Source organism: Salmo salar, chromosome 21, assembly GCF_965601325.2.
Source record: "Salmo salar chromosome 21, fSalSal1, whole genome shotgun sequence".
Lineage (NCBI taxonomy): Eukaryota > Metazoa > Chordata > Actinopteri > Salmoniformes > Salmonidae > Salmo > Salmo salar.
Window position 1 is genome coordinate 59485723 of NC_138311.1, and position 19094 is coordinate 59504816.

The window sequence follows — 19094 nt, forward strand, 5'->3', positions numbered from 1 at the left end:
CACCGATCTACCCCACCGATCTGATCTGCCCCATCGATCTGCCCCACCGATCTACCCCACCTATCTGATCTACCCCACCGATCTGATCTGCCCCACCGATCTACCCCACCGATCTACCCCACCGATCTGATCTGCCCCACCGATCTGCCCCACCGATCTACCCCACCGATCTGATCTACCCCACCGATCTACCCCACCAATCCGATCTACCCCACCGATCTGCCCCACCGATCTGCCCCACCGATCTACCCCACCGATCCGATCTGCCCCACCGATCTGCACCCCGACCGATCTACCCCACCGATCTACCCCACCGATCTGATCTGCCCCACCGATCTGCCCCACCGATCTACACCACTGATCTACCCCACCAATCTGATCTACCCCACCGATCTGCCCCCCGATCTGCCCCACCGATCTGCCCCACCCGATCTACCCCACCGATCTGATCTGCCCCACCGATCTGCCCCACCGATCTACCCCACCGATCTGCCCCACCGATCTACCCCACCTATCCGATCTACCCCACCGATCTGATCTACCCCACCGATCTGCCCCACCGATCTACCCCACCTATCTGATCTACCCCACCGATCTGATCTACCCCACCGATCTGATCTACCCGACCGATCTGATCTGCCCCACCGATCTACCCCACCGATCTGATCTGCCCCACCGATCTACCCCACCGAGCTACCCCACCGATCTGATCTGCCCCACCGATCTACCCCACCGATCTGATCTGCCCCACCGATCTACCCCACCGATCTACCCCACCGATCTGATCTGCCCCACCGATCTGCCCCACCGATCTACCCCACCGATCTGATCTACCCCACCGATCTACCCCACCGATCCGATCTACCCCACCGATCTGCCCCACCGATCTGCCCCACCGATCTACCCCACCGATCCGATCTTCCCCACCGATCTACCCCACCAAATCTGCCCCACCGATCTGCCCCACCGATCTACACCACTGATCTACCCCACCGATCTGATCCACCCCACCGATCTACCCCACCGATCTACCCCACCGATCTGCCCCACCGATCTACCCCACCTATCTGATCTACCCCACCGATCTGATCTACCCCACCGATCTGCCCCACCGATCTACCCCACCTATCTGATCTACCCCACCGATCTGATCTAGCCCACCGATCTGATCTACCCCACCGATCTGATCTACCCCACCTATCTACCCCACCGATCTGCCCCACCGATCTACCCCACCTATCTGATCTACCCCACCGATCTGATCTACCCCACCGATCTGATCTACCCTACCGATCTGATCTACCCCACCGATCTGATCTACCCCACCGATCTGATCTGCCCCACCGATCTGCCCCACCGATCTACCCCACCGATCTGATCTACCCCACCGATCTACCCCACCAATCCGATCTACCCCACCGATCTGCCCCACCGATCTGCCCCACCGATCTACCCCACCGATCCGATCTGCCCCACCGATCTGCCCCACCGATCCGATCTACCCCACCGATCTACCCCACCAAATCTGCCCCACCGATCTACCCCACCGATCTACCCCACCAATCTACCCCACCGATCTGATCTGCCCCACCGATCTGCCCCACCGATCTACCACCACTGATCTACCCCACCAATCTGATCTACCCCACCGATCTGATCTGCCCCACCGATCTGATCTACCCCACCTATCTACCCCACCGATCTGCCCCACCGATCTACCCCACCTATCTGATCTACCCCACCGATCTGATCTACCCCACCGATCTGCCCCACCGATCTACCCCTACCGATCTGATCTACCCCACCGATCTGATCTACCCCACCGATCTGATCTACCCCACCTATCTGATCTACCCCACCTATCTGATCTACCCCACCGATCTGATCTACCCCACCGATCTGATCTACCCCACCTATCTGCCCCACCGATCTACCCCACCGATCTACCCCACCACTGATCTACCCCACCGATCTGATCTACCCCACCGATCTGATCTGCCCCACCGATCTGCCCCACCGATCTACGCCACCTATCTGCCCCACTGATCTACCCCACCGATCTGATCTACCCTACCGATCTGATCTGCCCCACCGATCTACCCCACCGATCTACGCCACCTATCTGCCCCACTGATCTACCCCACCGATCTGATCTACCCTACCGATCTGATCTGCCCCACCTATCTGCCCCACCGATCTACGCCACCTATCTGCCCCACTGATCTGCCCCACCGATCTACCCCACCGATCTGATCTACCCCACCGATCTGATCTACGCCACCGATCTGATCTACCCCACCTATCTACCCCACCGATCTGCCCCACCGATCTACCCCACCTATCTGATCTACCCCACCGATCTGATCTACCCCACCGATCTGATCTACCCTACCGATCTGATCTGCCCCACCGATCTACCCCACCGATCTGATCTACCCCACCGATCTGATCTACCCCACCGATCTGATCTACCCCACCTATCTGCCCCACCGATCTACCCCACCGATCTACGCCACCTATCTGATCTACCCCACCGATCTGATCTACGCCACCTATCTGCCCCACCGATCTACCCCACTGATCTACCCCACCGATCTGATCTACGCCACCTATCTGCCCCACCTATCTACGCCACCTATCTGCCCCACCTATCTACGCCACCTATCTGCCCCACCTATCTACGCCACCTATCTGCCCCACCTATCTACGCCACCTATCTGCCCCACCTATCTACGCCACCTATCTGCCCCACCTATCTACGCCACCTATCTGCCCCACCTATCTACGCCACCTATCTGCCCCACCTATCTACGCCACCTATCTGCCCCACCTATCTACGCCACCTATCTGCCCCACCTATCTACGCCACCTATCTGCCCCACCTATCTACGCCACCTATCTGCCCCACCTATCTACGCCACCTATCTGCCCCACCTATCTACGCCACCTATCTGCCCCACCTATCTACGCCACCTATCTGCCCCACCTATCTACGCCACCTATCTGCCCCACCTATCTACGCCACCTATCTGCCCCACCTATCTACGCCACCGATCTGATCTGCCCCACCGATCTACCCCACCGATCTGATCTACCCTACCGATCTGATCTACGCCACCGATCTACCCCACCGATCTGATCTACCCCACCGATCTGATCTACCCTACCGATCTGATCTGCCCCACCGATCTACCCCACCGATCTGATCTACCCCACCGATCTGATCTACCCCACCGATCTGATCTACCCCACCTATCTGCCCCACCGATCTACCCCACCGATCTACGCCACCTATCTGATCTACCCCACCGATCTGATCTACGCCACCTATCTGCCCCACCGATCTACCCCACTGATCTACCCCACCTATCTACGCCACCTATCTGCCCCACCTATCTACGCCACCTATCTGCCCCACCTATCTACGCCACCTATCTGCCCCACCTATCTACGCCACCTATCTGCCCCACCTATCTACGCCACCTATCTGCCCCACCTATCTACGCCACCTATCTGCCCCACCTATCTACGCCACCTATCTGCCCCACCTATCTACGCCACCTATCTGCCCCACCTATCTACGCCACCTATCTGCCCCACCTATCTACGCCACCTATCTGCCCCACCTATCTACGCCACCTATCTGCCCCACCTATCTACGCCACCTATCTGCCCCACCTATCTACGCCACCTATCTGCCCCACCTATCTACGCCACCTATCTGCCCCACCTATCTACGCCACCTATCTGCCCCACCTATCTACGCCACCTATCTGCCCCACCTATCTACGCCACCTATCTGCCCCACCTATCTACGCCACCTATCTGCCCCACCTATCTGCCCCACCTATCTGCCCCACCTATCTGCCCCACCTATCTACCCCACCTATCTGCCCCACCTATCTGCCCCACCTATCTGCCCCACCTATCTGCCCCACCTATCTACCCCACCTATCTACGCCACCTATCTGCCCCACCTATCTACGCCACCTATCTGCCCCACCTATCTACCCCACCTATCTACGCTACCTATCTGCCCCACCTATCTGCCCCACCTATCTGCCCCACCATCTGCCCCACAGGTAAAAAACAACTGTAACAATTTGACAGCTGCTGTTTTGTCTTTTTTTTTTACTTGATGCAATTTGTTGTATTGTCTTTTAGCTCAGTCTTTTGTTCTTGTTGCTCTGACTTATAAGTCCAGTCTTTGAGGTTTAACTATTGCTCGTCCAGACCTTGTCCTGGGTGGAGCAGGTACGTCCAGGATGACCTTGGGTGTTGGTAGTTCTGACCTTGTTCTGGATGTAGCAGGTACGTCCAGGATGATCTTGGGTGTTGGTGGTTCAGACCTTGTCCTGGATGTAGCAGGTACGTCCAGGATGACCTTGGGTGTTGGTGGTTCAGACCTTGTCCTGGGTGGAGCAGGTACATCCAGGATGACCTTGGGTGTTGGTAGTTCTGACCTTGTTCTGTTGTGTAGCAGGTGCATCCAGGATGACCTTGGGTGTTGGTAGTTCTGACCTTGTTCTGTTCTGTAGCAGGTACATCCAGGATGACATTGGGTGTTGGTGGTTCTGACCTTGTTCTGTTGTGTAGCAGGTACATCCAGGATGACATTGGGTGTTGGTGGTTCTGGCAATGCGGTGTGTCGGAGTGGTGAAGACACTTGAATCTTCTCCTGCGTAGCGTTGTTGTTCTCAGGTCCATCCATAGGGATGAGGTAATGTCTGTTCCTGCAGACAGATCCATGGGGAACTTCCACCATGTAGGATCGTGGTGCTGCATGTTCCCTCAGCACTGATCCCACACCTGTTTTCCAGGTGGGAGTCTCCTGAGGTCGCTGACTCTGTGACGCTTGTTGAAGCGTTGCTGATCTGCACTCCTTCTCTCTTTTTCCTTTGAGCTGACCGCAGCTGTTTGGGAGTGATGGGTCTAGCAGCGATGGGAGTGTTGGCACTGTGCTACGAAGCTGTCGTCCCATCAGCTGTTGCGCCGGGCTGAAGCCATTCTGGAGTGGAGTTGACCTATTGGCCAGCAAAACAAGGTAAGGGTCAGTTGCTGTCTTGAGGAGGTTCTTCAACTGAACGGCGCATTCCGACTCTAGTTTGCATTTCGGGAACTTTGGACTGCTGGTGACATGGCAAAATTCATACTCTGCAGCGAAGACGGAAATGGGTCTCCCGGTGAACTGAGGCCAATTGTCCGTAACCAGGACCTCAGGTACCCCATGGCGGGCAAAGATGGACTTCAGATGAACTACGACATCCGCAGACTTTGTTAGTGACAGGTTTGCGATTTCCACATACCTTAAGAAGTGGTCCTCCACTAGCAGGTAGGTGGTGCTTTTCAGAGTGAACTAAGTCCGCTCCCAGTCTTTGCCAGGGTCTCTCAGGAAGTTGTGATGGTATGAGTGGTTCTGTGGGGTTTGTGCTCTCTTTGACGCATGTCCTGCAGATAAGCACAAGTTTGTTCAGGACACCACACATCCTATTGTGCACATTCTCTGCACTTGACCACACCTTGACTACCCTCGTGCAGCTTACTGAGGACATCATTTTGTAAGGCTGATGGAATGACAAGTCTTGTTCCTTTCAACAGAAGACCGTTGTACACTGTGAGAAAAGCGCGTTCTGCCTAAAACTGTTTCAGTGGACTTTCACATACGCTGAACTCAGACCATCCTTCCTGACACATTGTCATGATTTTTGAGCACACACTGTTGGCTTTGAGTTGTTCTGTCAGATTGTCCATGAAGGAAACGCTCACTGGAAGCTGTTCCACGATGGCATCCACATATACAGTTGATGTCAGAAGTTTATATACACTTAGGTTGTAGTCATTAAAACTCGTTTTAATATATCAACATAACCTGAAAGGGCGCCCAGCAAGGAAGAAGCCACTGCTCCAAAACCGGCATAAAAAAGCCAGACTACGGTTTGCAACTCCACATGGGGACAAAGATCGTACTTTTTGGAGAAATGTCCTCTAGTCTGATGAAACAGAAATAGAACTGTTTGTCCATAATGACCATCGTTTTGTTTGGAGAAAAAAGGGGGAGGCTTGCAAGCCAAAGAATACCATCCCAACCGTGAAGCACGGGGGTGGCAGCATCATTTTGTGGGGGGTGATTTGCTGCAGGAGGGACTGGTGCACTTCATAAAATAGATGGCATCATGAGGAAGTTAAATTATGTGGATATATTGAAGCAACATCTCAAGACATCAGTCAGGAAGTTAAAGCTTGGTCGCAAATGGGTCTTCCAAATGGACATTGACCCCAAGCATACTTCCAAAGTTGTGGCAAAATGGCTCAAGGACAGCAAAGTCAAGGTATTGGAATGGCCATCACAAAGCCCTGACCTCAATCCCATAGAAAATGTGTGGGCAGAACTGAAAAAGCGTGTGCTAGCAAGGAGGCCTACAAACCTGACTCAGTTACACCAGCTCTGTCAGGAGGAATGGGCCAAAATTCACCCAACTTATTGTGGGAAGCTTGTGGAAGGCTACCCGAAACGTTTGACCCAAGTTAAACAATTTAAAGGCAATGCTACCAAATACTAAATGAGTGTATGTAAACTTCTGACCCACTGGGAATGTGATGAAAGAAATACAAGTTTAAATAAATCATTCTCTCTACTATTATTCTGACATTTCACGTTCTTAAAATAAAGTGGTGATCCTAACTGACCTAAGACAGGGAATTTTTAGGGTTGGTTCCCCAGAAGGCTCAGGAGCAGTTTGTGATCAGTGTCCAGCTGAAAGTGTTGACCAATAAGAAAGTAAACTAATCATTCACATGCCCATGTCAGCCCCAGAGCTTATTTTTCCACTTGAGCATATCTCTGCTTGGTTGGTGTGAGAGACTGGGAAGCGAAGGCAACGGGTCTCCATTCCTCACTTCTCTTCTGCAGCAGCACTCCTCCTAGTCCGTAGGAAGACACATCGGCTGACACCTTGAACTCTTTGTTTGGGTCATACAGGGCTAGCACAGGGTCAGCTCCTTCAGCTCTTTGAAGCCTGGTCGGCCCTCCAGTACCAATGGTTTTTCTTTGAGAGTAGGTCTCTGAGAGGTCTGTCCTCTTCCTGGGGTCCAAAACAGGAAACAACACACAACCAACCAATAAAACGCATAACAACATAACATAGTTACCATAGCGATGGAGTATTAGTATTTATTAGGATCCCCAATTAGCTGCTGCAGAGGCTGGGGTTAATCTTCCTGGGGTCCAAAACAGGAAACAACACACAACCAACCAATAAAACACATAACAACATAACATACGGTGCCTTCAGAAAGTATTCACACCCCTTGACTTGTTCCACATTTTGTTGTGTTACAACCTGAAATCAAAATGAAATATTTATTTTTTTCTCACCCATCTATACAAAATACCCAATAATGACAAACTGAAAACATGTTTTTATAAATTTTTTGCTAATTTATTGAAAATTAAATGTAATATCTCATTTAAATAAGTACTCACACCCCTGAATCAATACATTGTATAACCACCTTTGGCAGCGATTACAGCTGTGAGTCTTTCTGAGTGAGTCTCTAAGAGCTGGGAGTCTTTCTGGGTCAGTCTCTAAGAGCTGTGAGTCTTTCTGGGTAAGTCTGTAAGAGCTGTGAGTCTTTCTGGGTAAGTCTCTAAGAGCTGTGAGTCTTTCTTGGTAAGTCTCTAAGAGCTGTGAGTCTTTCTGGGTAAGTCTCTAAGAGCTGTGAGTCTTTCTGGGTAAGTCTCTAAGAGCTGTGAGTCTTTCTGGTAAGTCTCTAAGAGCTGTGAGTCTTTCTGGGTAAACTGTAAGAGCTGTGAGTCATTCTGGGTAAGTCTAAGAGCTGTGAGTCTTTCTGGGTGGGTCTCTAAGAGCTGTGAGTCTTTCTGGGTACGTTTCTAAGAGCTTTGCACACCTGAATTGTACAATATTTGCCAATTATTCTTAAGCTCTGTCAAGTTGATTGTTGATTATTGCTAGACAGCCATTTCCAAGTCTTACCATAGATTTTCAAGTTGATTTGAATTAAAACTGTAACTAGGCCACTCAGGAACATTCAATGCATTCTTGGTAATCTACTCCATTGTGTATTTGGCCTAGTGTTTTAGGTTACTGTCCCGCTGAAAGGTGAATTTGTCTCTGTGTAACGCCCTGGCCATAGAGAGGGTTTTTTTGTTCTTTATTTTGGTTAGGCCAGGGTGTTACATTGGGTGGGCGTTCAATGTTCCTTTTTCTATGTTTTTGTATTTCTTTGTTTTGGGCCGTGTGTGGCTCCCAATCAGGCACAGCTGAAGCTCGTTGTTGCTGATTGGGAGTCACACATAAGGAGCATGTTTTTCCTTTGGGTTTTGTGGGTAATTGTTTCTGTTAGTGTTTGCACCTGACAGGACTGTTGGCTGTCAGTTTTCTTGTTTTTTTGTATAGTGTTCACGTTGTTCTATTAAAATTCTAATGATGAACACATCCTCTGCTGCACCTTGGTCTACTTCCACAGACAGCTGTTACAGAATTACCCACCAACAACGGACCAAGCAGCGGAGGAAGGAGCAGCACAAGGAGAGGCACCAGGAGAAAAGCTATCTGGAGTCGTGGACTTGGGAGGAAATCCTGGACGGGAAAGGACCATGGGCTCAAGCTGGGGATTATCGCCGCCCGCAGTGGGAGATTGAGGCGGCAAGAGCTGAGAGGCGCTGGTATGAGGAAAGGGAGCGCAACGGACACGGGAGGCAGCCCCCAAAAATGTTCTGATTTAACCATTGTTTTCAAACATTATCCTCATCAACATTGTTCAAACCTATACTTACAACTTGTGCTAAATTAGGATATTATATTGAATTGAATCAACCAGACTCAGAGGTAAACTTCAACATGTTTGAAAGGAGGAGGCAGCCCCCAAAAATGTTTTGGGGGGGGCACACGGGAAGATTGGAGGAGTCAGGCGGTAGACCTGAGCCAACTCCCCGTGCTTACCGGAAGCAGCATGGTACTGGTAAGGTTATGCTGTGGAGCGCACGGTGTCTCCAGTGTGCATGCATAGCCCGGTGCGCTACATTCCAGCCCCCCACAAGTGCCATGAGAGTGCAGGCATCGAGCCAGGGCGGATGGTGCCAGCTCAGCGCGTCTGGTCTCCAGTGCGCCTCCTCGGTCCAGGTTATCCTGCGCCGGCGTTGCGCACTGTATCTCCAGAGCGCTGGGAGGGTCCAGTTCGGCCAATGCCTGCTCTCCGCCCGTGCCGGGCCAAAGTGGGCATTCAGCCTGGAGTGTGGGTAAAGAGCGTCCGTACAAGGACTCCAGTGCTCCCCCACAGCCCGGTTTATCCTGTGCCTCCTCCTCAGACCAGGCCTCCAGTGGGTCTCCCCATCCTGGTCAGTCCTGTGCCTGCTCCACGGACCAGGTCTCCAGTAGGTCTCCCCATCCTGGTCTGTCCTGTGCCACCTCCACGGACTAGGCCTCCAGTGGGTCTCCCCATCCTGGTCCGTCCTGTGCCACCTCCCAGGACTAGGCCCCCAGTGGGTCTCCCCATCCTGGTCCGTCCTGTGCCACCTCCCAAGACTAGGCCTCCAGTGGGTCTCGCCAGTCCGGAGCTGCCAGAGCCGCCCGCCAGTCCGGAGCTGCCAGAGCCGCCCACCAGTCCGGAGCCGCCAGAGCCGCCCGCCAGTCCGGAGCCGCTAGAGCCGCCCGCCAGTCCGGAGCCGCCAGAGCCGCCCGCCTGTCCGGAGCCGCCAGAGCCGCCCGCCAGTCCGGAGCCGCTAGAGCCACCCACCAGTCCGGAGCCGCCAGAGCCGCCCGCCAGTCCGGAGCCGCTAGAGCCACCCACCAGTCCGGAGCCGCCAGAGCCGCCCGCCTGTCCGGAGCCGCCAGAGCCGCCCGCCTGTCCAGAGCCGCCAGAGCCGCCCGCCTGTCCGGAGCCGCCAGAGCCACCCGCCTGTCCAGAGCCGCCCGCCTGTCCGGAGCCGCCAGAGCCGCCCGCCTGTCCAGAGCCGCCAGAGCCGCCCGCCTGTCCGGAGCCGCCAGAGCCACCCGCCTGTCCAGAGCCGCCCGCCTGTCCGGAGCCGCCAGAGCAGCCCGCCTGTCCGGAGCCGCCAGAGCAGCCCGCCTGTCCGGAGCCGCCAGAGCCGCCCGCCTGTCCGGAGCAGTCAGAGCCGCCCGCCAGCCCGGTGAGTCCTGTGCCTACGCCTAGGGCCAGGCCTCTGTCATGTCTCCCCAGCCTGGTGAGTCCTGTGCCTGTGCCCAGGGCCAGGCCTCTGTCATGTCTCCCCAGCCTGGTGAGTCCTGTGCCTGTGCCCAGGGCCAGGCCTCCATCATGTCTCCCCAGCCTGGTGAATCCTGGGCCAGAGCCGCCAGAGCCGCCAGAGCCGCCCGCCAGCCCGGAACCGCCGGAGCCGCCAGAGCCGCCCGCCAGACTGGTGAGTCCTGTGCCTGCGCCCAGGGCCAGGCCTCCTTCATATCTCCCCAGCCTGGTGAATCCTGGGTCAGTGCCGCCGGAGCCGCCAGGGACGCCCGCCAGCCGGGCGCAGCTATCGCCGCCCGCCAGCCGGGCGCAACCAGGGTCGCCCGCCAGCCAGGCGCAACCATCACCGCCCGCCAGCTGGGAGCAGTCAGGGTCGCCCACCAGACCTTCGGCACGGCCAGGTGCGCCACCTAAGAGGGCGACGCCAATGGTGGAGCAGAGGCCACGTCCCGCACCTGAGCCGCCGCCGGACCCTCCCCTTCAGTGTCAGGTTTTGCGGCTGGAGTCCGCACCTTGGGGGGGGGGGGGGGGGGGTACTGTAATGCCCTGGCCATAGAGAGGGCTTTTTTGTTCTTTATTTTGGTTAGGCCAGGGTGTTACATTGGGTGGGCGTTCTATGTTCCTTTTTCTATGTTTTTGTATTTCTTTGTTTTGGGCCGTGTGTGGCTCCCAATCAGGCACAGCTGAAGCTCGTTGTTGCTGATTGGGAGTCACACATAAGGAGCATGTTTTTCCTTTGGGTTTTGTGGGTAATTGTTTCTGTTAGTGTTTGCACCTGACAGGACTGTTTTGGCTGTCAGTTTTCTTATTTTTTGTATAGTGTTCTTTCTGCTATTAAATATTCAATGATGAACACTAACTCCGCTGCACCTACTCTCTCTCACGACAGCCGTTACACTGTGTCTGTTGGAAAGCAGACTGAACCGGGTTTTCCTCTAGGATTTTGCCTGTGCTTATAGCTGTATACCCTTTATTTTTTTTATCCTACAAACCCCCTAGTCCTTGCCGGTGACAAGCATACCCATAACATGATGCAGCCACCACCATGCTTGAAAGTATGAAGAGTGGTACTCAGTGATGTGTTGTGTTGGATTTTCCCCAAACATAACGCTTTGTATTCAGGACAAAAAGTTGATTTCTTTGCCACATTTTTGGAGGTGCCTTGCTGCAAACAGGATGCATTTTTTAGAATATTTTTTGTCTGTACAGGCTTCCTTCTTTTCACTCTGTCAAGTAGGTTGGTATTGTGGAGTAACTACAATGTTGTTGATCCTCAGTTTTCTCCGCTTGAAATGTTTTATTAATTTAAAGAAATTTCAACAAACATAATTCCACTTTAACATTACGGGGTATTGTGTGTAGATCAGTGACACAAAATGTCAATTGAATCAATTAGAAAATTCAAGCTGTAACAACAACTATGTGTAAAAAAGTAAAAGTGGTGTGAATACTTTCTGAAGTACAGTGTAAAGTCTGTTTATGACCGAGTATACTTTACATTCACATTACAATTTAGCAATTTAGTCATGCTCCCATCCATAGCGACCCACAGCTAGTGCAGCGAGACAACCACATATCACAGTCGTATCCCAACAATGTATCACATACATAGTACAATGCCAAATACAACACCAAATGATAAAAATGTCTGTTACTCTTCACAGTCCCGTCGTGCTGTAAGCTGTTCTTTTATCTGTTTTTTTTTTATCTGGTCTTATTGGTAGCTTGAGTTACCTGGGCTGGCAGAGAGTAACATGTAGTCATGGCTCTATATAATACTGTGTGTTTACCAGCTTCTGTTCTGGACCTGGGGACTGTGAAGAGACCTCTGGTGGGATGTGTTGTACCGATGGGTGTCTGGACTGTGAAGAGACCTCTGGTGGGATGTGTTGTACCGATGGGTGTCTGAACTGTGAAGAGACCTCTGGTGGGATGTGTTGTACCGATGGGTGTCTGGACTGTGAAGAGACCTCTGGTTGGATGTGTTGTACTGATGGGTGTCTGAACTGTGAAGAGACCTCTGGTGGGATGTGTTGTACCGATGGGTGTCTGGACTGTGAAGAGACCTCTGGTGGGATGTGTTGTACCGATGGGTGTCTGGACTGTGAAGAGACCTCTGGTGGGATGTGTTGTACCGATGGGTGTCTGGACTGTGAAGAGACCTCTGGTTGGATGTGTTGTACTGATGGGTGTCTGAACTGTGAAGAGACCTCTGGTGGGATGTGTTGTACTGATGGGTGTCTGGACTGTGAAGAGACCTCTGGTGGGATGTGTTGTACTGATGGGTGTCTGGACTGTGAAGAGACCTCTGGTGGGTTGTATTGTATTGATGGGTGTCTGAACTGTGGGCCAACTGCTTTAACAGACAGTTGGGTACCTCCAACACATCAACCATCACCAGACCAATAGAGATGCAAACAATCTCTCCTCAACTTTGAGCCAGGAGAGATTGAGAGATTGACGTGAACGTCATTGACATTCACCCTCCGTGTACATCTAAATGCAGTAGGTGCTGCTATGTTCTGGACCTACTGCAGTGTAGGATGTAGGACCTGCCTGGTTGTTCTGGACCTACTGTAGTTTACCTACAGTATGTCCTTCTTCGCCGCACCGTAGTCCAGGTGTGACAAAACTAGGGCCTGTAGTGGTAGTTATAGCTTGTATGGCTGCCTGGGCAAACCCCCCCTTTAGTGTAGAACAAGTGATTTGTCCCAAAAATTCAGCTTTTAGTTTTTTTTAAAATATTTAGCATCCTCCTATTTCTAGAAACCCATTCTATAAAGTTACCCATTCTATAACTGACTGCAGCTCTATGTTAAACCTATTGCTAGTTACCCATTCTAGAACTGACTGCAGCTCTATGTTAAACCTATTGGTAGTTACCCATTCTAGAACTGACTGCAGCTCTATGTTAAACCTATTGGTAGTTACCCATTCTAGAACTGACTGCAGCTCTATGTTAAACCTATTGGTAGTTACCCATTCTAGAACTGACTGCAGCTCTATGTTAAACCTATTGGTAGTTACCCATTCTAGAACTGACTGCAGCTCTATGTTAAACCTATTGGTAGTTACCCATTCTAGAACTGACTGCAGCTCTATGTTAAACCTATTGGTAGTTACCCATTCTAGAACTGACTGCAGCTCTATGTTAAACCTATTGGTAGTTACCCATTCTAGAACTGACTGCAGCTCTATGTTAAACCTATTGCTAGTTACCCATTCTAGAACTGACTGCAGCTCTATGTTAAACCTATTGCTAGTTACCCATTCTAGAACTGACTGCAGCTCTATGTTAAACCTATTGCTAGTTACCCATTCTAGAACTGACTGCAGCTCTATGTTAAACCTATTGGTAGTTACCCATTCTAGAACTGACTGCAGCTCTATGTTAAACCTATTGGTAGTTACCCATTCTATAACTGACTGCAGCTCTATGTTAAACCTATTGCTAGTTACCCATTCTAGAACTGACTGCAGCTCTATGTTAAACCTATTGGTAGTTACCCATTCTAGAACTGACTGCAGCTCTATGTTAAACCTATTGGTAGTTACCCATTCTAGAACTGACTGCAGCTCTATGTTAAACCTATTGGTAGTTACCCATTCTAGAACTGACTGCAGCTCTATGTTAAACCTATTGGTAGTTACCCATTCTAGAACTGACTGCAGCTCTATGTTAAACCTATTGGTAGTTACCCATTCTAGAACTGACTGCAGCTCTATGTTAAACCTATTGGTAGTTACCCATTCTAGAACTGACTGCAGCTCTATGTTAAACCTATTGGTAGTTACCCATTCTAGAACTGACTGCAGCTCTATGTTAAACCTATTGCTAGTTACCCATTCTAGAACTGACTGCAGCTCTATGTTAAACCTATTGGTAGTTACCCATTCTAGAACTGACTGCAGCTCTATGTTAAACCTATTGCTAGTTACCCATTCTAGAACTGACTGCAGCTCTATGTTAAACCTATTGGTAGTTACCCATTCTAGAACTGACTGCAGCTCTATGTTAAACCTATTGCTAGTTACCCATTCTAGAACTGACTGCAGCTCTATGTTAAACCTATTGCTAGTTACCCATTCTAGAACTGACTGCAGCTCTATGTTAAACCTATTGGTAGTTACCCATTCTAGAACTGACTGCAGCTCTATGTTAAACCTATTGCTAGTTACCCATTCTAGAACTGACTGCAGCTCTATGTTAAACCTATTGCTAGTTACCCATTCTAGAACTGACTGCAGCTCTATGTTAAACCTATTGGTAGCTGCCCATTCTAGAACTGACTGCAGCTCTATGTTAAACCTATTGCTAGTTACCCATTCTAGAACTGACTGCAGCTCTATGTTAAACCTATTGGTAGTTACCCATTCTAGAACTGACTGGAGCTCTATGTTAAACCTATTGGTAGTTACCCATTCTAGAACTGACTGCAGCTCTATGTTAAACCTATTGGTAGTTACCCATTCTAGAACTGACTGCAGCTCTATGTTAAACCTATTGGTAGTTACCCATTCTAGAACTGACTGTAGCTCTATGTTAAACCTATTGGTAGTTACCCATTCTAGAACTGACTGGAGCTCTATGTTAAACCTATTGCTAGTTACCCATTCTAGAACTGACTGGAGCTCTATTTTAAACCTATTGGTAGTTACCCATTCTAGAACTGACTGGAGCTCTATGTTAAACCTATTGGTAGTTACCCATTCTAGAACTGACTGCAGCTCTATGTTAAACCTATTGGTAGTTACCCATTCTAGAACTGACTGCAGCTCTATGTTAAACCTATTGGTAGTTACCCATTCTAGAACTGACTGCAGCTCTATGTTAAACCTATTGGTAGTTACCCATTCTAGAACTGACTGTAGCTCTATGTTAAACCTATTGGTAGTTACCCATTCTAGAACTGACTGGAGCTCTATGTTAAACCTATTGCTAGTTACCCATTCTAGAACTGACTGCAGCTCTATGTTAAACCTATTGGTAGTTACCCATTCTAGAACTGACTGCAGCTCTATGTTAAACCTATTGGTAGTTACCCATTCTAGAACTGACTGCAGCTCTATGTTAAACCTATTGGTAGTTGCCCATTCTAGAACTGACTGCAGTTCTATGTTAAACCTATTGCTAGTTACCCATTCTAGAACTGACTGGAGCTCTATGTTAAACCTATTGCTAGTTACCCATTCTAGAACTGACTGCAGCTCTATGTTAAACCTATTGCTAGTTACCCATTCTAGAACTGACTGCAGCTCTATGTTAAACCTATTGGTAGTTACCCATTCTAGAACTGACTGGAGCTCTATGTTAAACCTATTGGTAGTTACCCATTCTAGAACTGACTGCAGCTCTATGTTAAACCTATTGGTAGTTACCCATTCTAGAACTGACTGCAGCTCTATGTTAAACCTATTGGTAGTTACCCATTCTAGAACTGACTGTAGCTCTATGTTAAACCTATTGGTAGTTACCCATTCTAGAACTGACTGGAGCTCTATGTTAAACCTATTGCTAGTTACCCATTCTAGAACTGACTGCAGCTCTATGTTAAACCTATTGGTAGTTACCCATTCTAGAACTGACTGCAGCTCTATGTTAAACCTATTGGTAGTTACCCATTCTAGAACTGACTGCAGCTCTATGTTAAACCTATTGGTAGTTGCCCATTCTAGAACTGACTGCAGTTCTATGTTAAACCTATTGCTAGTTACCCATTCTAGAACTGACTGGAGCTCTATGTTAAACCTATTGGTAGTTACCCATTCTAGAACTGACTGCAGCTCTATGTTAAACCTATTGCTAGTTACCCATTCTAGAACTGACTGCAGCTCTATGTTAAACCTATTGGTAGCTGCCCATTCTAGAACTGACTGCAGTTCTATGTTAAACCTATTGCTAGTTACCCATTCTAGAACTGACTGGAGCTCTATTTTAAACCTATTGGTAGCTACCCATTCTAGAACTGACTGGAGCTCTATGTTAAACCTATTGGTAGTTACCCATTCTAGAACTGACTGCAGCTCTATGTTAAACCTATTGGTAGTTACCCATTCTAGAACTGACTGCAGCTCTATGTTAAACCTATTGGTAGTTACCCATTCTAGAACTGACTGCAGCTCTATGTTAAACCTATTGGTAGTTACCCATTCTAGAACTGACTGTAGCTCTATGTTAAACCTATTGGTAGTTACCCATTCTAGAACTGACTGGAGCTCTATGTTAAACCTATTGCTAGTTACCCATTCTAGAACTGACTGCAGCTCTATGTTAAACCTATTGGTAGTTACCCATTCTAGAACTGACTGCAGCTCTATGTTAAACCTATTGGTAGTTACCCATTCTAGAACTGACTGCAGCTCTATGTTAAACCTATTGGTAGTTGCCCATTCTAGAACTGACTGCAGTTCTATGTTAAACCTATTGCTAGTTACCCATTCTAGAACTGACTGGAGCTCTATGTTAAACCTATTGGTAGTTACCCATTCTAGAACTGACTGGAGCTCTATGTTAAACCTATTGGTAGTTACCCATTCTAGAACTGACTGGAGCTCTATGTTAAAGGGTGTCAGTTATTTATTTTACTGTCGTAGTCGAGGTGAATACTGTTGAGTCATCTTAAATGAGATCCAGCATCCAAACAGCATGTATTTAACCTTTATTTAACTAGGCAAGTCAGTTAAGAAAACATTTTTATTTACAATGATGGCCTACCCCCCCCCCCCTGTCCCAACCCCTAACCCAGACAACGCTGAGTCAATTGTGAGTCGCCCTATGGGACTCCCAGCTGGTTGTGACACCACCTGGGTACGAACCAGGGTCTGTAGTGACACCTCCAACACTGCAACGCAGTACCTTAGACCGCCGCGCCACTCGGGAGGCCGTATACTTGTGCCATTTGATGAATGGAAATGGACGTGTTACAAAACACCCCGAAAATAATAATAATCAGCGATTACAATTGATTAGGCCTACGTTAATTTATGCGTCTCGCTGACAAATTTACCTTTTTGTAGCCTGAAAAGTCGGACATCTGAAATGGGGCTGAAACTGTCCCCGTGAAAAACGTGATGGTCACCCTAACACACATTCAACCTACTAGACTAGACTACAATGTGTCTTCCCATGAACTTCCTACAGGTCTGTCTGTAGCCAGTGATGCAGAAGTAAAGAAAAGGAACAATCCATCTACTTTCAATTCATTTTTTCTGAAAAAGGTGGGTCAACTGAGTTCACCCTCCACTAGGTCTACACTCAGGGTTGGCTAGGTTACTTTACAAATGTAATCAGTTACTAGTTACCGGTCCAAAATGTTAATCAGTAATGTAATTTCTGGATTACCCCGAACTCAGTAACGTAATCTGAGATTACATTCAGTTACTTTTAGATTACTTTCCCTTTAAGAGGCATTAGAAGAAGACATAAATGTATGTTACCAATTGAACGATATCTATTGCAGGATAAATCCATGTTAAAGTTTACATAGCTGGCCATATATGGATGTTAAACTTTATGGGTTCTGTTATGTAGGCTTCTAACCCGTCGCTTTCTACTACATATAATAATACGATTAAATTATATCTTCACATTAAAAACCAAAGTCAATCAGAATTCCAGTCATTCCAATAAATGTTATACCCCTTTGATCTTCAAGAATAGGACTTGGAAATATGGAAGTATAGATCAGCCAAATTGTTTTACCTGAGAATGACCCCAAAACTAAGGACTTCTTAGCCAGACCTACTGTGTTGTTTATGATTGTGTTGTCATGGAGGACTGACTGGGCTCATTGATTCCAGTTGAAAAATAAATGCTGTGCTCATGGAAATGGCATGTTTTGCCAAGAGTGCTCCAAGCTGTCATCAAGGCAAAGGATGGCTACTTTGAAGAATCTAAAATATATTTTGATGTTGAAAATAGTCAAAATTAAGACAAACCCTTGAATGAGTAAGTGTGTCCAAACTTTCGACTGGTCCTGTATATATCATTTAAGTCCAAAAATTGATGTACTAACTACAGATTGCCCCTTTAAGTCTATCAAAAGTGTGTGAGTTTGATCACGTGTCCTTCAGGCCTATGGGTTTTTATTGTTATTAGCATGAATTAGATTGAGCAATAAAAGCCCCACTGTTATTCTATAGGCTGGGATCCACACTATGCAGCTGTTATTCTATAGGCTGGGATCCACACTATGCAGCTGTTATTCTATAGGCTGGGATCCACACTATGCAGCTGTTATTCTATAGGCTGGGATCCACACTATGCAGCTGTTATTCTATAGGCTGGGATCCACACTATGCAGCTGTTATTCTATAGGCTGGGATCCACACTATGCAGCTGTTATTCTATTGGCTGGGATCCACACTATGCAGCTGTTATTCTATTGGCTGGGATCCACACTATGCAGCTGTTATTCTATAGGCTGGGATCCACACTATGCAGCTGTTATTCTATAGTCTGGGATCCCATGCAGCTGTTATTCTATAGGCTGGGATCCACACCATGCAGCTGTTATTCTATAGGCTGGGATCCACACTATGCAGCTGTTATTCTATAGGCTGGGATCCACACTATGCAGCTGTTATTCTATAGGCTGGGATCCACACTATGCAGCTGTTATTCTATAGGCTGGGATCCACACTATGCAGCTGTTATTCTATAGGCTGGGATCCACACTATGCAGCTGTTATTCTATAGGCTGGGATCCACACTATGCAGCTGTTATTCTATAGGCTGGGATCCACACTATGCAGCTGTTATTCTATAGGCTGGGATCCACACTATGCAGCTGTTATTCTATAGGCTGGGATCCACACTATGCAGCTGTTATTCTATAGGCTGGGATCCACACTATGCAGCTGTTATTCTA